At 39.2% G+C, this 26189-nt stretch overlaps 1 protein-coding gene and 1 long non-coding RNA gene across 3 annotated transcripts in view; one reads left to right on the forward strand and one right to left on the reverse strand.

The window, feature by feature from the left end:
- ARHGAP24 (Rho GTPase activating protein 24) overlaps positions 1-1092 on the reverse strand; it is a 484542-nt gene extending 483450 nt beyond the window's left edge. Inside the window, exon 1 of one of the 2 annotated variants that reach the window (XM_087864013.1) lies at positions 698-1092. The gene's annotated coding sequence lies outside the window, so the exon portion shown is untranslated. The remainder of the gene's footprint in view (positions 1-697) is intronic. The other variant, XM_045791049.2, reaches the window with a different exon arrangement.
- Positions 554-24599, forward strand: LOC123788048 (uncharacterized). The gene is made up of 3 exons (XR_006778404.2): positions 554-743; positions 13579-13844; positions 22407-24599. It is a non-coding gene; the product is annotated as an uncharacterized LOC123788048 (long non-coding RNA).
- Positions 24600-26189: the final 1590 nt, after the last annotated feature.

Raw genomic sequence — 26189 nt, forward strand, 5'->3', positions numbered from 1 at the left:
ATTAGTAATTGCTATTGAAAACTTAATATCTCTAAGAAATATTATGCAAAGAGTAATATCTCCCCTTCTAAATTGGGGGCTTATAAAAGAAATACAGTCCACACTATTTTTTTTAATGACAACAAATTACCTATTTATACTCGAGAGGATAGATAACGTCTTCAAAAAAGTTACTTTTCAAAAATCTAAACAAAATCTTTTGGGTGGCTTAAAATTCACCAAAGATCCCCTATTATTTTACGTTGGCAATAAAAATGTTCATTATTAAAACCTACCTCTGTGTGCCTGTTATCTAGGAAGCTCTCGTAAGACACTAGAGGAAACAAACAGGGAAGGTGGGGAGAGGATGGAGAAAGAAGGATGGATAGTAAGGAAGCTGAACTGCACAATTTTTATTAATTCCATCTACGTTTAAGGCCAGAAACACATACTACCATCTTACTCCTTTTCTTCCTTTTAAAAATTAAGACATTGTTTCCCAACGTGCGTGCGCCCGGGCGCACACACACACACACACACACACACACACACACACACACACACTGCACCAGCACCGGGTTCCCGCGATCCCTCCTCGCCCCCAGCAGCTCCCCTCCCTGTCGCAGGCAGCTGTGCCTGCCGCCCCCGCGCGCCACCCGGGCCACATCTCAGCCTCCCGCGGTGGCCCCGGCGCACACCCCCGCACAGCTTCACCTACCCTGCCCGGAGCACACGATGGACGCCGGACGTGGCTGCTCCAAAGGGTAAGGCTCCCAGGGCAAGCCGAAGGAAAAGGGAAAGAAAAAGGGAGGAGGGACGGCTACTTTACTTCCCACAACAAGGGGAAGTGTTGCGCCTCATGCACTTGGTGGCTCCGCAGCTGTGGTTTCGGAGGAAATGCTCAGCGGCCGAAAGAGCTGCGGCGGGGGTGGAAAGTTGTGGGTGTTTCCCCCCACCACCGCCTACGCCTCGATCCTCTCCTGTCCCCACCGCAGTCTTGACAGCTCCTCCGGTCTTGGAGACCCTCCGGAGCCCCGCCGGTTTCCCCCGGAGCTGGGCTGAGTTGCCACATGCACTTGAGAAATCCTAGCAGTTGCGCAAAGAGTCACAGAAGTTAGAAAGAGTGATTGTGTGTGAATGTGTAAATATACAGTACAAGAGGCTGGAACAACTGAGCGGGGCCAACCCTCAGACGCAGCCCAGGGTTTCAGATTTCATTTGGCAACTGGCAGCTTCAGAAGATTCGAGAGCTAGAGCCGCACTACGGGGGAGGCCGGGAGGAGCGGTGTCCTGGCCCCAGGTCTCACCGCTAGGTTATCTCGGAGCATGAGTAACATAGCCGGGCGCCGGGCTACCCCAGAGCCTGCTCTGCCTCCATCCCTCCGCAGCTGACATTACTCATTTCATTACTTGTATACCAAAGATACGTATCGGTCACAAATCTGGCGCTCTGGGTGCAGAGAAGGATGGAAAATACATGTCTCCTGCCCTCCAGGAGTTCTGCATTTCTTTGGCCAAACCCCACACGCAGGTTTCACTTGCTTCCCTCAGCTCTCTCTGTAAAATCTAATTTCTCCAATCAGAATTACCTGGGTCATTAAACCTGCATTCCTAGAAATGGTTATTTAGATGGATGCCCTCAGTTAGATCCTTAGAGAAATGCAAAGCATACTCACTTCCTTATCATGTTTAAGAGCTCTCAGAATTGCACAATGTGAAAGAAGGGACAGAATAGTAAAATTTTTGCTGATGCAACCCCCTCTCTTCCCACCACCACCAAAAATGCCTATTTCAAATCTAGATCTTACAATCTAAGTTACCTGGAAGGTCAATTACTTCAAAAAGCTTTATAAAGATCTCTGCTTTAGATTGCTTAAAAATCATCACTAAGTTTCTTTAAGACACAAAATGAGAGTGTTCTCATTAGGAATTTCCAGTGATACGGAGGAAGAGCGCACATGCAAATTTAGAAACAACAAAAGTAAAAGCCTGTGTAGACACTTATTTTTCTTTTCTTTTATCTTCTTTCTTGGAGTCTTTCTTCTTGGGGATCTGCCCGGTCCCAGCCTGATGCCCCACTAAAAAACTGATTTTCTGGCTGGAGAATTCTCAGCCCTTCAATGAATCAAATTAACTTCTGCAAGGAGGAAAAAAACCTTTCTTTTGGCATTTCCTTTTAAAAAATGTGCGTGGAATCCCCAACCACAAGCAATGTAGCTTATTTTCTAATTGGTAGGACTAAATGACCTTTATCAACCCATATGGCTTTACGTGTTTCAGCTACACCCCGGCAGGTAAATGCCAATAGGCAGTTTTAGATGAAAGCCAGAAAACAATGAAATTAACCAAAATGAAATCTGCACACATTTGATGGACCCCAAAGCCTCAGGAAGACAAGTGTCAGTAAGTATGATTCAAGATTGTGACATTTAAAAAAGACAAGGAAACTATCACATCAGTAACCTATTTCAGGACCTAACAATTATTACCCCAAGCAATTTAGACTCAAGACAATAAAAAATTAAACTCAGGGTGGTTACTGGGTAGTCCCTAATCCAAAAGGTTAGGACATGCCTCTGGATACAGCCTTGTACCCAAACCTTGCCCTTCACATCTCCTGACTCTGTCTCCACACTTTCCACTTGACATCACCTCATTGATATGTGTGATGTACATGATTATTTTAAGCTAGATAGTACAACTGAAGGATAGGAAGATTCTCACTTGAGGGTTAAGCATGGGGGAAGTATATCTACCAAAGTCCCTGGCTTTCCCTCTCACTTCTCTGTAGAAAGATAAGGGTCACTGTATTCCTTTTGTAGAAGCCCCTTAGAGATTTAGCAAAGATCTTTGTTACAACAGAGTATAACCCAAATTAGAAAATGCTTGGCTGTTCAGTGGACTCAGTCTGTTATTCCTCTCTTACTTCTGTATTAATCAGAACTGGGAGACATCCCTCAGACAGACTCTAGCAACTTTAAAGGAGAAATAAACTCTTAAACAGAGATGTGAAAGATTCTAATCAAAAGATCATGCTGATGTGACTGATCCAGACTCCAGGGAAAATGGCGTCTGCCATTCAATTCCCAGAGCATCTAGGGAGAACTTAGCCAGCGCATCACTTAAAGCTGAATTTTAGCAGTCAGCTCGATACTGAGTTAAAAGCATGCTTGAGATAAACTCTGCAAAACCCACAAATGGTTCAAGAGTGAGGGCTAACTTTCCTAAAGATTCCTAAGTCACAGATACCCTCAGAAGAAGGGTCTATGAACGTCAGTAGAAAAGGCAGGCAGGGTTTGAGGGACCTCAGATTTACAAGGGAAAAGTTTAATACCTCTAGGACCAGGGGGATTTCAGGGACCTAGAAATGCAATAGGAAGGGAAGAAAGAGGAGCAGGAGGAGAGAGAGAAGATAATGGCCTCACTCACTGCATTTGGACAAGTTTGAGATCAGTATTGCCAGAGTCAAGGACAGAAGAGCATCTCCAAAGCCCCCTGGATGCTGCTTCTGTCTGGCCATTTTGACTGGAATTTAGTTAGAGGAACCTCAACAAGAGTTTGTACAATCACTTTGTCTAATGTTCAAGTACCTAAGTCAGAGGGAACTATCAACCACATGGAGGGGGGGAATAGGTGAAGTGAATTAGGAGGTACAAATTTCCAGTTATAAAATAAAAAAGAAAAGAAAACACATATGAATTAAAAATACATTTTAATACACTTTACTACTTTAAAAATTTCAGTTTTTCTGAAAAATTTCAGATTCCTTGCCAGATTCTTTGAAGACCTTAACATAGAGTAATGTATTGTCATGTTACCCACTTGCCTGTTAATATCGGACACTGGGACTCTTTAATTATGTTTTCTTTTGGGAAAACATACATTCCTAAGAGGGCAAAAAACATAGTAACAAAACTGAATAGTCAACAACTGCCAAAATCCTAACATTTCCTTCAGGCTCTCACCAACAATGCAGAATTTGTGTGGGTACAGGAACATGCCAAGATCTGATTTCAGTATTAAGATAGAAGGCTGTGCTTTAAAACATGTCAATTTCAAAATGTCTGGTTTTGTTTTTTCTTTTTATTTCCTGGTTGAAGTTCCTTTTTGAGAAAATCTAGTTTTGTCTTAACTAAAAAAGGCTGGAAGAGATTTGAAGGAGTTTCATGCCTACCACCCCCAAAACTATGGATCACATGATTCAGGGAAAAGGGATGTATTACTACATTAAAATGGTGGGATCAAAAATATCCAGCTAAATCTGGGTGAGAAAGATAATAAAGGAGAGGAAACACAAAAGAAGTAAGGGCTACTGTGGTATCGGAGTCCTTCCTGACTCTGTAATTCCATCATATCACAGGCCTGCTATCGGTAAGGGCTTTTTTTTTTTTTTTTAAAGATTTATTTATTTATTTTAGAAAGAAAGAGAGAGAGAGAGTGACTTGGGGGAGGGGAAGAGGGAGAGAATCTTCAAGCAGATTCCCTGCTGAGCACGGAACAAATGTAGGGCTCGATCCCATGACCCATGAGATCATGACCCAAGCTGAAACCAAGAGTCGGACATTTAACTGACTGAGCCACCCAGGCACCCCAGGCAAGGACTTTAAAAGTAAAGCATGTTATGTACCTGTTTAGATTCTGCATGGAGTATAATATCAACCATCACTATACTCTTATTTAATTGGTATATTTTGGTGGTAGCCTGTGTCACACTTCATCATCCCTAGATTCCTGGATTAGATCATTAAAAAAAAAAAAAAAAAAAGTCCATGATTAAATTTATTTTCAAAATAGTGGGGTGTTTTTTGTCTAATTACAAAATTAATATATGTTAACTCATGAAACTAATAACTTCAAAGAAGCATAAAAAAAAGAAATTAAAAATTGCCATGATGTAACCATTCAGAGATAAGTACTGTTAACATTTTTAATATGTTTAACATTTTTAATATGTCTAAGTGACTCTTCACCTCTTTGTGTGTATCTGTCTTATATAACCGTTTGAATCATATTACTGACCAAAGTAAGGCTTTTTTTTTTGCCTGGGCCCCAATTTCAAACCTCAGTTTCCAATTAAAATGGTTTTCTTTGATACTGTTTAAACCGAGACTCGGGAGTTTACTGGATTCTGTTAAAGAACTAAAGTCTCCCTTCCAAGATGTGCAGAATCCCACCCCACCCCCCAAGTCAGCTCCCAGAAAAATCTCCTGCTTTATACTTTCAGTGGCCATTTCTAAATCTCTTGCTTTCTACTAGAGTTTCCTTGTTCTTGCTAACTCATAATTTCTCTAAGATAGCCTTCATTTTCCCGTCATTCACATGTCAGCTCACCACATCCTCTCTCCTTTATCCACTCACCCATGAGTACAGGCGTCCATGCTCGTACAAGCCCCCCCCCACTTACATACACATTCACACCATGCACACTCATGTCACACATGCACATCCATGAGGTGAAACATTCTTCCAGACATGCAACTTCCCACTTGTGGACTCAGCTCTTAATATAAAACTGGGATAAAACTTAAAATATTTAAAAATCTAATTCCATTTGAGTACCTGAGTAACAGCAAAATGGGCTTACTCTCAATACCCATACCTTTTTGTGGATTGCAAACTCATTCTCATGTCAGAATCTTCTCATTAAGTTTGCATTTTGCAGAACATTAAATACTACCACTGAAATAAAACCATTCTGTCCCAAGAACCATTTATTTATGGCTACCTAATTATGTGTAACTTTAAAAATAGGTTCCTATGCCTTATACTCAAGCAGACAGAAAGTAAATTATCAATGGGTCCTTTACATGGGTCTAACGGCAATGTCATATATATTCCAAGCCTTATCATTTGTCTAGGAAATCCTCCTTTCATCCTATTTTCATCAGATTCTAAGCTCTTTAAATAATGGATGTTCATTTTTCGATTTTTCTTGCCCTCTGCATTGCCTGCTTTACCTATCTTCAGATACTTTCAAACTTAGAGAAGATCCTCATTATGGTTATTTGACTCAGTGATAGAAAATAGAGTTGAGATACTCAGCTAACCTATTAATACTACCAATAAACACGGATACAAGTGCAAGTGATCCCGTGGTGAACAAATGTTATTTTCCTGGTTTGGATTGTATCTTAATTAACTAGAGACCTGGGGCTGAGGTCATTACTCTAAGTCACTTACAACTAGTGGGGTTATCAAGGACAATAAAATGTATTAGTGTTACAGAGTGCAGACATAACCATCAACTTAGTAAGCTACCTTGTGTGAAAATTAAAGAAAGTATAAATGCATCAAATTCATTCAAACACATTAATAATGAGAAAAAATAATAAAATAACAGAAATATCCCTTACAGTTTTTAAAGTGCCTTCCTATATGTGATGTCTTTTCATTGTAGCAGCCCCATGAAAAATCTGTTATTGCTTACAATTTACAGAAGAGAGAACAGAGAGAAACACCATATATGCCTTGTTCAGGATCACATAAGCTACTGAAGAATGAGATAAGACTTGAATCCAGGCCATCTGAGTTCAAATTCTGGATTCTTTTCACTTATGTGTCAGCAGCAACATCTTCCTATGCAAAGGACAACAAAGCTTTTCTCTCTCATATCATTTATACTGGTTAAATACTTGATAATAATTGTTATTGTTACATTCTTTGATGACAAAGAAGATTGTAATCCTCCTACAGACCAATTTTAAATACTATTTTAGATATTAATTTTAATGTCCTATCCTACCAAACGTTTTATTCAAGTTTCCAACAAATAGCAAAATAATTGCTCTCCCTCTTGTTGCTATGTTCACCATCAGTTGGAGGTGCTAATGAACAGTGAGTTGGCCAAAGAGCAGGTAGAAATAACAGAAAAAACAGAAAGTGGTTTAGATAATTTACAAACTTGAAAATTAGTTCCTAAGAAATGACTACTGGGTTTTTTTAAGATCTTGATGTAAAACTGAAGAAAAATTTAAATTAGAAGTTTGTTTTTTAAGACATAAAAAAGATAGAGGCTGGTTATGTAAAGAATAGAGTTGGGGATACTTAGTTCTTTGATATTTGGAAAATTACCAAACATAAACTGTCTAGAAAATCAATAAGATAATGTGATTTTTGAAAGATTCTCAAAATAAACTCACAGAATATTTCAAGAAGACAGTGACCAAAAGGGAGTTCAAATGTGGGCTATTAAGAAAAACACTAATTGAAAAGAACACACGCATCCCTATGTTTATTGCAGCATTATTCACAGTGCCAAAATATGGAAGCAGCCAAGTGTCCATTGATAGATGAATGGGTAAAGAAGATGTAGTATATATATACAATGGAGTATTATTCAACCATAAAAAAGAATGAAATCTTGCCATTTGCAACAATATGGATGGAGCTAGAGAGTATAATGCTAAGCAAAATAAGTCAGAGAAAGACAAATACCATCTGATTTCACTCATATGTGGAATTTAAGAAATAAAACAAATGAACAAGGTGGGAGGGAGAAAGAGACAAACCAAGAAACATTCTTAACTATAGAGACCAAACTGATGGTTACCAGAGGAAAGGTGGGTGGGGGGTCTGGGGATTAAAGAGTACACTTATTATGCGGAGCACTGAAAATGTATAGAATTGGTGACTTGCTATATTGTACACCTGAAACTAAAATAATGCTTTGTGTTAGCTATACTAGAATTAAAATTAGCATTTTTAAAAGATGTGGGCTATTGAGCAGACAAAAAAAAAATAAGACTACAAAGTTATTATCTTCTCCATTTATTTTCTTGTCTCAAATTTCTTAACTTTTTCAAAGTTTAGAAACAGTAGCAAGCAAGTTTGTGAAGGCTGACTTTGCAAGAGTGGAGAAGTTAGGCTGGGAGAAAGGTGGTCTAAACTGGGGTTGAGGCTGAGGAGGACAAATGGTGGGGTTTCTGAATGCTGGGCTTTCTCCATCCGTCATAGAGGCTTCAGTGGAGAACTTTCTGCCTGGCATGCTTTATTCATAAACAGGGAGACCAGTAAAAGAAACTGCTTAAGCAGCTCTAGTGGAAATTGTCCCATGAGATGTAAATTGAATTCTCAAGACTTCAGCCCAAGATACTGATGCATATTCAAGGAAGAAGGATGCTTTTGGATGGGACATTACATGAGCCCCTTCAAGGGTCCTCTGAATCAAACTTGGAGAAAATGATTCCAAATTCCTCAAGAAAGGGGATTTCAAAACCAAACAAATGACAGAGAATGTGATCACCCTTTAGGGAGCCCAATAAAACAATTCTAAGATCAGCTAGAGAAAGTGTCTCCTGTCTCATTTGGGAGCAAGGGGTGTTCAGCATCTGTACAAGCAATGTGCAACTACAGCAAGATCAAACCCAGCTTCCACGTCCAACCCTGGGCCAGACTAAGGCCACCAGGTAAGAGAACAGACATTGGCACAGAGATATGTGGCAGGAAAATACCAATAACTCTCAAGGAGGAGACATAAGATGCCCATATCCTATGAGAGGTAGGTGAGAGGCTCGGTGGGGATGGGGACTTCCACTGATCCTACTGGGTGGAAACTCAGAACCTAAAGACTAAAGCCTAGATTTTAACCAGTATATAAATGTCCGTTATTAATGTAAATTTTATCCATGTCCCTACCGATGTCTCTTTAAACTTCTGTGGATACTATAGCACTATACAAGGAATTAGAAGTGAAGTGTAGTTAAGCCCAATGCTGATAGTTTTTCAAGAAAAAAAATATTGGGAGGAATGAGCAAATTTGAGGAAGTAGCCATTTGATATGTACATGGATGGCTCCTTTACACAGGCCAAAAATGTTTTTTGACATTTCCCAAATGCAAGGCCTATGCAAAATGCAAAGTCAGGTCAGATGTAATCTGTGCCTTCATGAAATTTATACTCAACCACCGAGAATGAGTAAATTAAAAAGGTTTAGAGTACATTTGTCCTTTTCCCTCTAACATAATGCAGAAATAATGCTACAATACAGAAGTTTTTTCTCAGCTCATATCTGGCCTCTGAAAGTTAATGGCATTATCTTCACAGACAAACAAAAGACTTAACTCTTCATATGGTAATGTTATATTATTGCTTTAGACAGATGCTAGCCTTGACTTTGACCAGTATGTAAAGACATTTTGACATCTTATCTTTATGTTCATTTGTTTTTTTAAATTCTCAATGCATTTCTTTATAGACCAGAAGACAATGAATTTATTTAATGGGAACATTGTCCAGGTACTTACCATGTGAGGTTTTTATTAGCATGCATTGCACAGAATCTCTGGTTTTGAGTTGTATGAAAATAGAAAAAACACTCACTATTTATAAATAAATGACAGAAATTTAGTGATAGTATCAAATCTTCTGAAAGTCAGTTTGTAAACACTGAAATATTTTCTGGATTGAACACTACACACTGGGAAAGCCTGAAACAACAATAAAGTCTCTCCAGTTTAATCTCTAACTTTAATTGCTTATGAAGTGATTCAAAAGTAACCTTTTCCCCCATCTCTCCTCTCCTTTTGGAGGATCACTGTACAAATGTCCATTTCATTAAAACTTTTATAAAATTAATATTGTAAGACAAGTAGTTAAGACTAAGCTACTTGCCACATATAAAATGACTTATTAACTCTTCATGATGTCCCCTAGTGTATTTTTTAAAAATTAGACTCAAAGGGGTTACATTTTGGACACAAAGATAATTTTAATTTAGAATTTTTGAGATGAAGGATTTATGTTAATATTTCAATGGAAAGAAGATTATAGCAATATTGATCCTTAATTTTATTAATGAAAGATGTCAGCTTTAGAACTAAAATGCTTATCTAAATTTAGCCTTATCTACGTGTAGTTCCTTTTAATAGGTTATCATATTCTGAGATTATTTGGTAAGCAAAATTATTTCTTTTGTTTTTATTTTTTATTTTTTAGAGAGAGAAAGAGACCTTGAGCAAGTGGGGGTGGGGGCTGGGGGTGGGGCAGAGGAAGAGGGAGAGAGAATCTGAAGCAGGCTCCATGCAGAGCACAGAGTGTAATGGGCTTGATCACAGGACCCTGAGATCATGACCTAAACCTAAATCAAAAGGCCGTCGCTTAACCAACTGAGCCATCCAGGTGCCCCATCAAGGAAACGGATTTCTAAACATAATGTCCAACAGGCCAAAAATTCAGTACTCTTAATGTGAATATAATTAATTGACCATGTTATACCCATCTTGACTTTGTAATTACTGCTTATGTTTTTGAAATACATAACTTTGTAATGTATACATGAACAACCCATTAATAGTAAAAAAATTGCATTTGAATTTTATCGAGCTAAGATTAGTGACTTTATGATTGCGTTTTTTATTTAATAGACACAGGGATCACCTACAAAAATAGCCCTTTCCAGGGTGACATATACTGTGCTCAAATGTAAACTAATAGTCTATGAACATCAGCTTTGTAACAACCTACGACACCATGACAAATTTGTGTAATAACTCCTTATTAGGCTACTAATGAGCCTTAATAACTCAACCTATGGATATTTATCAGAATTTTGTGTGGTTTTTGAGCAATCATGAGGCTTTAAAATAAAAAATAAATTATTTACTTAAAAGGCTACAATAAGAAGATTAATAAATTATCTACATTGAGCAATGTTTACTAACATCATTGGTCACTCCTGAGCCTAGTAAAGTCAAGATTTATTTACTATATAAACAGCCTTAGTTATTCATTACGTAAAGTCTCAATATTCACAGAATCAGGGGCAAAAAATAAATATCCAGCTTCATTCTTCCTTTACCTTTATTTTGTTCCAATTACAAAAACTAATATATGAAGTAGGAATTTGTGGTAAATTAGAAGAAAAACATCCTCATGCAAAGAGCAAGTAGGTTGTCAGGTGTGTCGATATGTACACCATGGTAACTCTCTTTTTTCCCAGCTTTCTGCTCATATTGACTTATCATTGCCAAAATATGGGGACCTATCTTTTTCCAGATTTCTAATACCAACAGCCCAATCCTGAGAAGAGAAGGGAAGAGAAGAACAAAATATAGCAGCTTTGTCTGAGAACTAAAAAATCATAGACTTAAACAAGAACTCACTAATATTTCCCCTACGTATGCAGAAGTTGTGACTTATAGAATGCAAATTACTCCTCAAATCATAGAATTTCGTCATACCTTTGGTTAATCAATAGGACACTAAACAACTATTCATGTGAGAGAAGCCTTTTAAATACTTTGACATGAAGAGTCCCCAGTGGTTGAGAAAAGATTGGGGGCTTTTGCTTTAGACTCTTCCCTCCCCGTTGGTGTTACCAGTGTTCTTTGAGGGTGGAAAAGTGGTGTAGAGCAGGATAACATACACGGATTGTAACTACTTTTCTCAAGTAGCACACATAGTTCATCACAGAGCAGTCAGGGCCGCAGCTATTTCTAGAGTCCACAGTCTAAATACCCTGCTACAAAATTTGACCAACGGGACATGAAAGAAATGTGCACAAGAGAGTCCATATAAAACATTGAGCTGGTTTCAAAATAGCTTAATTATTATTGCTACCTTCAAAGGAACTCATTAAATTGGCTGTCATGAGTCTATCTAGATGGTACCATTATAATTCGATTTTAATTAACTTGATCATTATTTTTAACAATGTTAAAAAACAAGCTATGCTACAACCTTATCTTAACCTTGAATCTTTCAACATAGAATTTAGAGATTTCAACCTTTTTCTTTTTTTTTTCTTAATTGCTATTGCGACACTGAACAAATTACAGTATTAAAATTGACTAATTCCTATTAGCATCAATTAGTCTTTCATTAGCAATCTTCAATATATTTATGTTTCAAGAGGATTTCAACTGTCCTTCTGCCTGACCACTAGTTTCATATCACAGCACACAAAGGCTCTGGCATGAACAATGTTTATAGGGATGTTTGTGTATTATAAGTACAGAGGTTCAAACATTTTACAATATACTCATGAACCTGTCAAGCATTTGAGATCTTTTGGAGATAATGAGGGTTGTTTAAAAATGGAAGTGCTCAAAGCTCACAGTCCAATGTACAATGCAATCTGGATTACTATTAATATTATGGTTTCATGAGCTCTAGAAAACCACACATACCAGAATCTAAGTAGGTGTTTCACTCAGTGGAATTGTAAAGGGTGGGGCAAAGAAGCTGGAATAATATACTGGGAGACAGTCATCAATGCTAGATGTCTTCTTAGAAACTCCTAACAGGAAGCTTACCTACCTATTCCCTAAGAACCATGGATTTTTGTTCAGAGATCCTTATTTTTTTGGTAGTCTTTGGCACCAGTTGCCTCAATGATCTATTCCTCACTTGCTGGCTGACCTCCTTCCATTATATGTATAATAATGGATTCTGTCTTGTTTGGTCCTTGTTAATTGTCATTCTGTCCATCAGAGATTTCTTTGTTCGATGTCAGCCCCTATCTCCCTATATATCTCATAGGTGTGTCTGCTCCAGCTGGGCTTTAATAGTGTTATGATGGTATTCCACAGAATTGTTTTGAACACAAAGTGAATTACTGCATGTGAACTGAAAACCACAGTGCCTGACACAGGGAACACATTTAACAAATGGGGGCTCTTATTATTCCTACCAGCCAGCCTTGGACATATTCAATCATCAAGTTTCTGCTACATTAAACTACAGAAAACACCCATCTCATTCATTTCCCAAATGCTCTGTGAGACCTTGACCTCCATGACTCCCCAAATACAACATTATAGAACCAAGGTGGCCAATACATTCAGTATGAACATTGGGTGGCAAACGCTGGAAAAGGCAAAGATTTCAAAAGCAAAAATCAGGAAGACGTTCTTTGGAAAGTTGACAAACTGAGTCAGGTATCAGTTATATCTGACCCAAGAAAACATGATGCTGCCCAACTTTCCAATTAGGTGGTTCCAAATATATATTCAACTAACTTATGCACAACTTTTTAATTTCAATATCTGTCTAGCCAAATGGCTGATCGAATTTCCAATCCTATCCTTGGAATTCCTCTACTTTCCTTTTTTATCTTTTTTCCACTACTCATCTCTGTTTTACACACCAGTCCAAAATAACCCAGGGTAGGCTTACAGAGCTAAGGAAAGATTGCTGAGAATAAAGAGGAAATGGGAGGGCAGCTCTATCCCTCACAGGCTTTGCCCTATCTCCTCCTCTTGTGCCTCTCCCAAAGGTGTCCCACCTTCACATTGGAATGCCTGCACCGACCTCTGAAACAATGTCTGGGATGGATTTTCTTATAAAAACTGACTCTATCTTCTCTCCTACATGAAGATGAGTCTTCACTCAGCTGTTTTGGGCCTAAATTCTGGTGTGAGCAATGGGACAGGATATAATTCCCAACCCATTTGGAAGTGGGTCCCCCTGATGTAGACTAGCGCACAAATTCTTTCCTGGGAGCAAATTGTGAAAGGACCAGAACCAGACCAGAAAAAGTTAATTTTTTTCCTCACCTGTTTCCCATTTTTGCTAAAAACAACAACAGTAACAGAAATCTATTTACTAACTTCAGAGACAGAGGATAAGGTCAAAAATTACAGAGACTCTGTTCTATCACAGTCCCCAAGGGAGAAGAGAAATCCTTGCTGAAAGACAAGGCTACTACTGATTACAAAGAAAAGGAAAAGCTCAAGAGAGCAGGAAAACAAGACAGGAAGCAAGCCTGAATTGGAGAAGTGTCCCTGAAGGTTTTCATCACCTCCTCTTGCTCTGGGCCCTCCTCATCAGCCAGCACAGAGCTGGAACAGTCCTCAATTTTGCTACTTAGTAGCCGTGTGAATGGGATGACAGGAAGCAATCTACCCGGTACTACATACATACAGCAGGTAATATGTTCCTAATAAATTTTAGTTCCTTTGACTAAAATTATGAACACATTTTCTCACATAAATATTGTTCGCATGGTCAATAGGTCCTAGAACGTATCAGTGTGATGGAATTACTCTTAAATGATGAGATGCTCTCTTTGAAATACTAACCAATGTATTTTTATTTCTAGTTTTCTTTTCTCCCCTATACCTTCAATCTATGAATTCATTTGGCTCGGGTAAGGGATGGCCCAAGGAAAATAATGAAAACAGCACAACCAAAAAATATGTTCAAAAGCATATGACTCAGGGGGAATATTAAGACTCATGTCAATGGGGAATAGACCTGGGGAGAATGCATTGTGTTTTAGAGACAGCTTCTTAACTCTAGTCTAGGAAGAATTTCCCAGTGTGGAAAAACAGAGCAGATGAAGGAGATGCAGTGAGAGAGAGGGTGAGAGACAAAGAAATGAGACATAGAAACACACAGACTTGGCAAAATTATTCTCTTGAGATCTCCAAGCATGCACCCAAGGGACAATGTCCACTACCGCCCTCCAGGAATTGCATGGGAACTGAGGCCATAAGTGGTCCATTTCTACTTCAATAAACAATGTATATTGCACACTCGGAGAAGCTATGCTAGTTTCTCCCTTTGATAGCCCATCACTGTCTATCCTTCCAGCTGAAAATCTGACCATCTTAGGAGAAAATGGCCTCTATAACATGCACACCATCATGTTTCAGGTACCTTAATGGGTAAAATCATACATTGTGGTCATGCTTAGGAGTTTTATCTCCATTCTAACAGCTCTTACTTCATTCTAAGATACTGAAGGGTCAAAGAAAGAAATTAGTATGATCAAATTTGTGTGTAGGGCAGTGGCCATGTAAAGAATGAAGGGTTTGATAAGACAAGATATGGGTTAGTAATTTTATTAAATACCTATTTTGGTCTAAGCATTTATGTTAGATCTTTTGCATATATTGTCTCACTTGATTCTTTAACCAACTGCATGGAGTCTGGAAGAAGTTGATATTCAGAAATGTTAAGTGGCATGCCTTACCCCAGAGAGTAAGTAAACAGTTCTGGGGTGAAAACCTAAGTCTGTCTGACGCTCAGTTATTTTCCCTCCAGTCCATGCTCTCTTCCAACTTCTCAAAACCTAATTTAAAAACAGGCATTAACATCACAACCTCTTCACAAGTAAGGGTTTGGCTGCCATGGACACCAAACATACGATACTTCATTTCTATTTTCAAAAGAAATCCCTTAAGCACGATTCTTCATTCCAATAATGATCCAGTCAGTAATGAGTTCTTAAATGGTAATCAGTCTTCTCATACCCAAATCAAGCACATCTCATTTCAAGATTTTTGAAACAGGTATATAAAGACTGAAGTTCACATGATGTATCTGATACAGTACTATAGAGAAAACTAAGCAAGGCAGCTACAACCACAGGGAGAGACTGGATTTTACAAGGATACTCTCAGAAAGGACACGATAATTGCAGACAGACAATTCTGAAATCATCACACAGTCATCCAAAAAGCAGCTGGCTCTTTATATTCGTGAGTGGCCGCAGATTAAGGACTTCAAGACCACGAAGCAGTCTCTGTGTGAACAAGAAAGGTAGGCAGCAGGTGAGGCCAAATTCAAGTAGGCAAACATCCAAAACGCGAAGGCGGCAAGAAGATCAAAGTCCATGCAAACAATAAGCACTCAGGAGAGCTTTACAAGTTGACTAGGCAGCTAGATAGATACAGTCAAAGGACCAAGAAAAGGGTCAACAGCCAAGGTGCATTGGACACTGTAAGAGTGAAGAATGGGCAGGCAGAGAAACATGTCCAGCCTCTACTATGGGGAAAATGCTCTCAGAAAGGGACAGCTGGCACTCTTACCTTCATTCCAAAATTCTCGGTGTGAGCCTAGAAACAGTTGTCCGGAGATTGAGTCCTTGAGAGTAGGAGACCATTACGGTAGAGATATGTCCTGATCAGAATCGAAGCAATGACCCTGCAGCCTACAAGGGAATATGGTTTAGTAGCTACTTGATTGCAAATAGCCAATAAAGGGGCTGTCAGGGAAGGCTAGACTACTTGTCACAATATTCCACCATCGTTGTCTGCATATGGAAACTTCAATAAACAGACATTAACACTGTACATTGCATATTTGAGTGATTAATTCTAGGCTCATCCGTCTTTTATTTAAAGTTATTTGGATAGGCAGGACTGAAAACCTAATCCAGAAGGCAATAAAGTATTATTTAACGCTCACTGCCTTTAAATCAGGTGTGAAGTAGGCAAAACCTGAAGAACAATTTGAAATGAATCTCCCTTTGTGTCTGAGACACGCTTAGAAGGCTTAAAATAAGGAAAGGCTTGATTTTATCAGTTGTTGTGTATTCTTCAATGGAGAATGTTGTTCGCAATGTTGGATTCCAGAATTCTGGAAAACAAAATGGTCTCCATGGCGACCAGGCAGGTAGGGAGTGAGAAGTAGAGACTAGTAAAGCTGAACATGTGTTCCGACCCATAGAAAGCTCTACGGTAAATGCTGCCCTAGAAGGTGCGAGATTTTAGCTTGGATTATGCTTTTCTCCTTTTGCTAGTATTCTTAGAATTGGAGGACTACTTTCCTGCCGGAGCCCGTAAGAGCAAAGGAAAGAATTGCCCTTGAACTGTGATGTGTTATTCATGACTTGCAACCCCCTTGACATGTACTTGTTCTGCAAAACTCCCTGCTCTCTCCTCCTATCAACCACACCACCACCACTGGCAAACCACGCAGTAAGGTGTGAGGATTTGTTGTTGTTTATTCACATTTTGTTTTACCTACTACTTAATAATACGTTTTGAGAAGGAAAGACTATATCCACCGTGCTAAATTCAATCAGAGAAGGGATTTTTGTTGTACAATTGGCCTGGAGGAAGTGGGGGCAGGACACAGAATAAAGGAGCAGAGGCAATACACAAGAAGACAAGTCCAACTAAGAAAATGTCAGAGTCGACTGAATTGTAGTCCCTCTATCAGGGCTTCTCCTCCTGGGAAAGCTTTCCTCTAGTCGTGTGCTGGAGCAGAGCAGCGTGTGTTTTGTACAAAAGGGCCAATCCATTCCCACAAATTTAACTTTTATATCAATGATACTGAATAAAATTATCTCCTTTAAGCCAATAACACTGACATATTTGTCCTGTAATGTCTGTCAAAATGCTTACCACAATTACAAGTATACAATTTGTTCTAACAATTGTTGGGCCGATTGAATCATGCATGAGGGTATTAGACACTATAAATGGCAGAAAGGGGTATACAATTCTTGTGACACTCCATGAAGTAGATGAGACCTAAAAAGTGAATGCATACCATAGTGGGTAGGGTGACCAAAAAATGGCAGCACAGAAATGCAGGTAAGAACAGGTCACTAAGTGTCTTAGCTGGTGACCCTTAATAGGGATGACCGGGAGGGAAGGACCAAAGCTAAACACTTACATTCTCCCAGGGAATTAAAGGAGTCCTTTCATCCTAGGGAGAAAGCCCATTTGGAACAATATAAGATTCAAAGTTCATGAGTCCTGGACCCAAAAGTTAGATGGTGGGAAAGCCAGGGCTGGGTAAAACAATAACACAGAATCACACAGGATAGCGGGGCCAACTTGAGATCACACTGGGCATGTCAGGCTGCTGGGAATTTGGCAAAGTCAGCGCACCAAGTTGAGCAATGAGAAGGAAGGACAGAGTCAGAAGCCAATAGGGAATAAACAATGTCAACGTGGCAGAGTGAAATCATTATTTTTGTGAGATCTTAATAATAAATGCAAAGCTTTTGGTGACCAAGATGTTTTGAAATGACAATCTAAACATTTCCCTATTTTCTAAGGTGGTCATAGATTCCCAGAGACTAGCTTCAGGTTAAGTTTTGACAGTACCCTAAGAGCTTTTTTAGCTATGGTAAAAAAAAATGATTTGTCCACCTCCTAAGTCCTGCTCCCCTTGTGTTTCTTCCTGCTGTGTCTCTGCTCTTATTCCTAACACCGACCAACAGCCTGGGGCGGGGGGGGGGGGGGGCGGAGGGGAGGCTAGGAATATAGCATTCAGCTCTTTTGTTGGATTCTGTGTCAAGAAACAGAATCACAATCACTTGAAAATCTAAAATCATTTTTCTCCCCTAAAATGATGGCTTTGAAATTCTGTTATTAGTTTATTCCATGACCAGGGATTCCAGTAGCCTAAATACTTTTAAAAACATTATTTAAAATACATAGCATGTCCTTAAATTTTTTCATGAAAGTTTTTATCATGAAAAATACAGAAATCTAGCTCCATCTCCTATTACAGTTCAAATCATATTTACTTTTCTTTTCTCTTTTTCTTCTTTTTACATGTTTATTTTCTGTTCATGTATTTTTTCCTTTATTTCAAAAAGCATACACTATTATCTCCCTTCCTCTCTCCCCCCCCCACTCACTCTCTCTCTCCTCTCTCAACCGATTTGCATTACTCTGAACAAGAAATATTGATGGATAAAGGATGAAAAAAAGCTGCAGAGCCCTAACCACATGATTTAAAAATTTGGATAGCTAAAGTCACTCTTATCCTAAAATAAAATCTATAGGAATACAAAAAAAAAAGTACTAAAATAGTACTCTCATCCAAAGTAAAGGATCGTGGTTGATAGTATCTATTTTAAACAACCAAGCAGCAGATACTACTTCTAAATGATACAGACTGAAAATACCACTCTCTTGAGAGAGGGTGAATATTCACTCTCTTCCTTATCAGCCATCTTGACGCTCCCGTAAGGCTCGAACCGTGTGATCAGTTGCCTGTGAGGAGCAGTGTCTAAAGGCAGGTTCTCAGCCCAGCCTGTGGTTGTTCAGGGCCTCAAACACCACAACTGATCACGTTAAAACAAAACAGAACCAAGTCTGTAAATATATTCATGACAAAATATTCCAGAACAAATATACAAGCTCTAATCGATTAAATGCCAAACACTTAGAAAGACCACATGAAATTAATGAAATGAGGAATTCTAGGTAATCATTGAACTTCACAGCACTCAATCTCAGTTAACATGAAAGTTGCTATATAAGAAAGAAAGAATATTAAAAACAAAGATTCTCTTTTGAAAAACTAATACCAAAAACAATTTGACACTCCACTTTGAAATTAACTTTTTAATATTGGGGTAAACAGAGAAATGGAATATTTGTAACCACGGACACATAGAAATCAGAGAAGTAAGAAATGTATTTCTTAGAATCAATACTCAGTGATGGCTGGAATTCACAAAGCCAGGATGGTTCTGACTTTTGAAATTGATTTAGTCTTGCTGCCAATTGTTTCCCCTCATCCCTTGTTAATAAGAGCAAATAGTGAGACTGGGCTGTTGCTAGGTGGAATTTTTGGGATTTCTGCTACTGATAGTCACTCCTGGATCCACCACAGTTCACGCCTTCCTCCTCTACTTTGCTTACAATCACTAGCTGGAAATGGGTACATAGACAGAGAGAGAGAGAGAAACAGAGAGAGAGAGAGAGAAAAGTTTCTTCCTAAGGTGAGAAAAAAGTATGCAAAAAAAAACAACCAAAAGCACCCGCTCTGTATGGAGAACGCTGACATTTATAAACAATAGTGCTTCATTTCTCAAGAAGAGAGACCTGTCCAGCGGTTCTGTTCTGCCAGCCATCCTCTGATATTTGCATTTACCCGTTTAGCAGAGGGAAGGCCTGGAAAGCCAGCGTCCCTGAAAAAGTACTTTCATCTCCTCGATCAAGAGCATGGGACTTCAGAGCACATCTCACACTACGGCTCTGAAATGAGTATACCCTGTCCGTTCTGCTCTAAATGGAGCCATTTACTGGTCTGAAGAAAATCACAGAACATAGGAGGCAATCTGAAATTATAAATTAAAATATGTTTGCAAGAGTGGAATTTCAGTTTTCTCTCAGGCCTGTAAGTTGAAATACTAGTATTTTGGGGATTCATTCAAAATACATGGATAGGAACCCTCTTCAACCAAGTGTTCTGGGTGAACACTGATACCCTCTCAGTAGGGTTAAGTGTGAGAAATGTCCTATTCTCCACTTCCTTGGAGATCTCAAGATCATCACCCAGATTTAAAAAATAAACAGAAAAAGGGACGCCTGGGTGGCTCAGTCGGTTGAGTGTCTGCCTTCAGCTCTGGTCATGATCCCAGGGTCCTGGGATCGAACCCAGCATTGGGCTCCCTGCTCTGCGGGGAGCCTTCTTCTCCCTCTCCCTCTGCCCCCTTATGCTCTCTCTCTCTGACAAATAAATGAATAAAATCTTTAAAAAAAATAAAATAAAACTAAATAAATAAACAGAGAAGGGGCTACTGCAGCATGAAAACCTATACTGTGTTCTTGATCACTCACTAAGAGCTTTAGTAAATATTATTTAACATTCAATATTTACCTGAATATTTCTCAACCTACAGGAGATTAGAAGTGGCAAGCTCAAATGTGTGACCAAAGGGGAAGGAAGGAGGGATAAGTACATTCAGGAAAGTTTGAGAAAAGCTCTTTGGGGGACGATAAAAAACAACAGAAACAACAGCTCCAGGTCTTGCTTTATTGTTGTGACTAAACAAATAGAACTTATGCTCCCTAGTCATACTGCCCTGGATAATAATTTGTATTTGTAATGTTATGAACATTGACAACCAAAACAAAAGTCCAATATTTTCCTTTAAGAAGTCAGAAAGCTTTCCTTATAATGGAGAAAATGGGCAGGGGAGTGGGGAGAAATAAGCCCCGAGTATTTGGAAAATGATCTGATGTTAAGCATATGAATACCAATAAATGGGATATCACTAAATTTCATGGGGGCAATATTCGCTCTGCTATGCCCTCCTTCCTTCTTTTTTTTTTTTTTTAAGATTTTATTTATTTATTTGACAGAGAGAGAGAGCAAAAGCAGGGGGAGTAGCAGAGGGAGAGGGAGAAGTAGGCTCCCTGCAAAGCAAGGAGACTGATGTGGGGCTCGATCGCAGGACCCTGGGATCACGACCTGAGCCCAAGACAGATGCTTAACCGACTGAGCCACCTGGGCGCCCTCTGCCCTCCTTCCTTGTTGAAATCCTGGGCAAGCAACCTCCCTGCACTTTGGTTTCCTCATCCTAAAATAATGAAATTAGAATACTCAGGTTCCTTTTAGTTCTAAAGCTTTTCAGTGACATGATTTTATTTCTGATAGCAATTTCATTATAAAATTACTTCTTAATGCACTGCAACTTTGAGCAGAACAGATCAGACACAGTCTAGGACAAAAACCCATCTAAGCCTTACTCTAATGCTGTAGCTCTGTAGAAGATTTCTAAACATTTCAACCGAAAATTTCTAGTCAAATAGTTATTTATCGGACATGAAATATATGTAAACAGCCTAAAAACAACTCAAAAGATAAATGTAACTTTATCAAGGAAAGGGAAAATAACAAGACAGCTTTTATCATATAAGCCTAAAAAACATCTAACGGAGGAGAGAGCAGAAAGCAAAACTCATTTTAAGAAAGAAAGAGAGAGAGAAATAAAGACATTGTGTGTCTCGGGATTCTGTGGTGTAACTATAGTGTTAAGTTATTCCTTGGGATCCCATTGGTTCCTTTTTCTCAGGGGGAGGAGACACTGAATGCATATGTCTGATAAATGAAGTCAGGCGTGGTAAGTTATGTAGTTCTTAACAAAGTTCTATGGCAGAACCAGCTGCCTTGTGTGTTAGTGTGACCCCCAAATATTCAGATGATTCTTCTTAGGAATGAGGGTTGGCCTCCTCTAGAAGGCTAGGGCTTAAAATTTTAAAACAGCAAGAAAAAAAAAATCATCCAAGAAAAATGTCAGTAGAGAACTTAAAAAGAAGGTGAGTATATTGAGACTAATTCAGTGAAATAAGGATAACTTTACAAACGTGAATGATGTAGGTTGGATCTGAATGACAAGCACACATTTTCTTTCAAAAGTCAGTGAAGAGTTGCAACTTGTATAAGAAAAGGAACTTTACTTGACAAGGAAAACTGAAACAAAGCTAGGAAACTTTTAAACAGATTCAAGCGATCAAGTTCCATAGACACAAGCAAACAGGTAGAAGGAAAGTCACACAATTGAGGAGACCCAGCAACCCAATCTACCCCTGGAGTTGATGTAGGTAGATACCAAGTCGTAAAGCTATTTGGACAGGTGAATATGAAGACAAGGGGTATGAGAAGAAAATGAGATCTGAGCATCTAAAATTATCATGGATGGAAGAGAGGAGCAGATACAGGAAAATTTGAGTCAAGACAATTGATAAAGAAAGCTCACTTTGTAAGTATTAAGATGGGTCTCTTGCTTGAGAAACCAAGTATGAGGAGATATTAGTAATTCAGCCTCTAAAGGGGAATCAGAAAAGGAGAGAAAAGCTCTCTGTCTGACTAATACTGAGTGTCTGTTATGATTGCCTGGATGATAAAAAGTTGGTCTGGAAGACATTATGTTTTTACAGCTCTGTTCCCAACTCCTTCTGAAAACAATTTTCTGTCTATACAGCTATTAACCCATCTCCTCTCTTTAGGAACAGAAATAAGATGGAACACAGCTGCATGAGGTATTAGGTCCTTCCAGGAACACTTTGGAAGACAAGGGCGGGATTTCTCTTCTAATGGATGCTGAGCCATGTATCACAAGATCAGCACACCTGGAGGTGTGTAATGGACTTATAAAACCAGGATGACACACCCCTGTGATGTTTACGGCAAAAATCTGCTCCTACCGAGACCGGAAAAACCCTGACAACTGACTGTTTGTGCCTCATACTCTTTTATATTTCCCTTTTCTGGATGCTGAGAGTCACATCTCCAGCCTGCTGCAGCTTCAAATTTTACCCAATGGAATGGGTGTGTCACCAGAAGAAACACTAATCCTGTGACAGTAGACATTCAAGCTCAAGGTTATGCCAGTTTTTATCAGGATGGATGATGAAATAAAAGCAAAAGCAATACACTTAAGACTGCAACCTGGAGTGATTTTGACTGCAGGGATAAACATTTCGGGCATGATACAATTTTCATATGTAATGTTGACAGATAAAAGAATGTTAGAGAAGTCAAGAAAACTAAGTTATAAGAATGTCATCTGATCTGTATTTCAGAATTCCCAGGCCCTTCGCTCAGCTATCTGCATACACTATCCAAAGGGCAGTTGTTCAACTATCTGTCAGGGCTCATCCTGAAAAGACACTGGAAACGTGAAAACATGAGCAGAGGATTTTGTGCGGCACTTTTTTCCCCCTACGTAGATTAGTGAGAAAAAAGGGTTGCTGATTTAGCATTCTCTGGGATTCTAACAACATCCCCTGGATCCTGGAGGCCACATTAGCTGGTTTTGGAATTTACCTAACAAGAAAGCAAATTTTCTTTTCTAAAACAGATGGGGCCAGTAGGCCCATAGACTCTTTGATCCATGAATGCTGTTGCTCCAGGGAGAGCCTTAGATTCTTGTTACATTTCCCTGTATGACTCCCCGTCCTCTTCTAAAGCCAACTCTACACTCCTTGAATCTTGGTTAGCTGAACACTCCACTTGCTTGGCCAAAGCATAGTAAACACATATCAAACTCAACCCTCTCCTGCAAACCTGCCTTTTTTTTTTTTAATTAATTCAAGCCCAAGTGTCTGCACTGTGTTCCCCTAGGTTTTTTCCCTAAAGAATTCTCAGTCTCACAGACAAGTAGATACACGAGAGGTAGCCTTTACCAGGCTCCCGGACATGCTGAGACAGAGCCTAAATCCCACGGTAAATGAGCCAGTTTAGTCTCCCCCTGGAGCTTCTGCTGCAATTACATTTCAGTAAAGTTTATATATTAATTATATAGCATCAGATACTTTAGTACTTGAAGCCCTGGCCTCAAAAAAATAGGCTACAGTCCAGCTTTGGTTGGGCTGTACCTCCCAGTGGCTACAGTTACCTTCCAGAATGATGGTTATCTCTCAAAAAAACTTCCGCGTGAATTTTAATTTAAATGACTTTTAAAATTAATACGTGTTAAACAACAATTAAAGAGAAAGTAGAACTCATGTTGAAATAGTATTTTCTGTCTTAGTGACTGACGTTTATTTAGTATATACAGTTTACCAGGCTCTAGGTTAAGCATTTTAGCAGATTTTTTCATGTAATCCTTCCAACAACACGAGGAGGTAGGTACCGCTGTTATCCACATTTTACAGATGAGCAAAGGCTCAAGAGAGTTAAGCAATAAGGTCATAGTTGTTCATTGTAAAAAGGTTTAGAAACTCTCATGGGGAAGAAAAGAAAAATGGAATTCATCCCAAATCCTACCTCCCACACTCAACCACTGTGGACACTTTGATGTATTTATATGGCTAAATATACATTTATATGATCAACTTGTTATATTATTTTTCACAAAACAATATATTTAGTTCACATCATTTTTACTCACGGTATTTCATTCTATAGCTACGCTACGATGTCTTTATAGCAGCCTGTTGCTGGATGTTTCGGATACTCATAAAACTATAAAAGTTCCAAAGAGAACGAACCTGTGTCCTAGTTCTAAATGCACTTGAAAATGTGTGGCTTTGGGGTGCTTGGGTGGCTCAGTTGGTTAAACATCTGCCTTCGGCTCAGGTCATGATCCCAGGGTCCAGGGATCGAGTCCCAAGTCAGGCTCCCTGCTCAGTGGCGAGTCTGCTTCTCCTACCTCACCCCACTTGTGCTCATGTACTCTCTCTCTCTCTCTCTCATAAATAAACAAAATCTTTAAAAAATATATATATAAGAAAATGTGTGGCTTTGATAGGAGATTTCCCTGGATAACTCAATGTGGTACCTTGGTCAAGTCATTTAGCCATTTGAAGTCTGTTTCCTCATCTGTAAAAGGAGATTATTACTTACTCTTCTCAATTGTCCAAAGGATTACGAATAATCCCTGACCGAGTGCCTGACACAGAGCCTGTGCTCACCAACCCGTCCTCATCAGGAACACCATGTGCACTTTCCCTGACCTCCTCTCTCTGGGGCTACAAGAGGGTTTTATTACCTGATCTCTATGGAAAGTTTAGTTCAATACTAAAGATTAAGACTGATTTTAGGTTTCTGTTCAAAGACTAGAAATCATCTAATCTGGTCTCATGCTATTGAAGTACAGCTCGGAAAGAGTTATCCTCAGGGACACAGGCTGAATCAGGTCTTCTAAACCCTCTCTAGCCACACCCCCACTGATCCCACCCTGCTTCTCATGGCTGCAGGGGTCTGTAGTGAACTGTTGACCACTTCCCAGGAGGGGCCTGCTGAGGTACCGGCCTTAGCATCTGCAGGGCTGCGATGCGCTGGACTATATGCCACAGGTCCCGTGGTGCTTTTAACACCTAAAGGAGCAACATTGTCAAATGAATCGTGAATAATAAGTAATAGGGTAGATTAAATAGCATTCCTCTTGTTAGGATTTCCTATCTTTTATTCCACTGTGATACGCTTTTCTCATGAGAAAGACATGAGTTACACTGTGCTCTGGGGTCCTAGCTCTTCGACCTCACCGGGATGTCCCACATGTGGGATAGAGTTTGGCATGTGAAATTCACCAGTCACATGAGTCAGGAAGAGAAAAGGTAGATAGCCACTAGGCGGGAGCTCTGGCTTGAGGCATACTACATGGTTATTACCAAATAGCTTTCTTCTGTTCCATGACCAGACACCTTGCCTATCTGGCCAGTTCCTGCTTTTTTCAAGACAGCACCAAGGTGACTATGTAGAGACTAGAAACAAACCAATGTAAATCTATTCCCCATAAAAGAAATTCCAAGGAGCCCATGGCTTATCACAGTGATCCTAGATGAAGGCCAGCATATTTATGTCCATATTTCTGAACTCAAAATATCTGTAGTTGGTTGGCACTTTACCAATTTTTAATAAAATGTTTGCTTGTGTGTTAATATTTTAAATGGAAAGTAGTGCAAACTTCAAATGGTTGAGTAGGCCCATAGGGGAAGATCATGGCTTTCAGACAGCTGCAAGATGACAGAGATGAGGAAGTGAAATAAGTGGGTGGGTTATTTTGCAAATTGGGGATCTTTCTGGTATTGAGATTTGAGGATAAAAAAAAAAAATGACCAAGTACCAGTATTCCCAGGATACAGACCAGTCATTTTTATTGGTAAAGAGACTTGTTGATGAGAGAAAAAGGGTGGGTTTTCTGAAGCCTCCTTCAATGAGAGAGCAGACTGGAGTTTATAAGGATGGTGGTCTGCAGCATAGAGGAGTGAAAAACACCCTGACTCACACCTGCAGTTTGTTTCGTGTAACCCCAGAAGAAAGTTCCAGCACCACTTAATGAAATC

Source organism: Ursus americanus, chromosome 8, assembly GCF_024610735.1.
Source record: "Ursus americanus isolate L20-20 chromosome 8, mUrsAme1.1.p, whole genome shotgun sequence".
In the NCBI taxonomy this organism is placed as follows: domain Eukaryota; kingdom Metazoa; phylum Chordata; class Mammalia; order Carnivora; family Ursidae; genus Ursus; species Ursus americanus.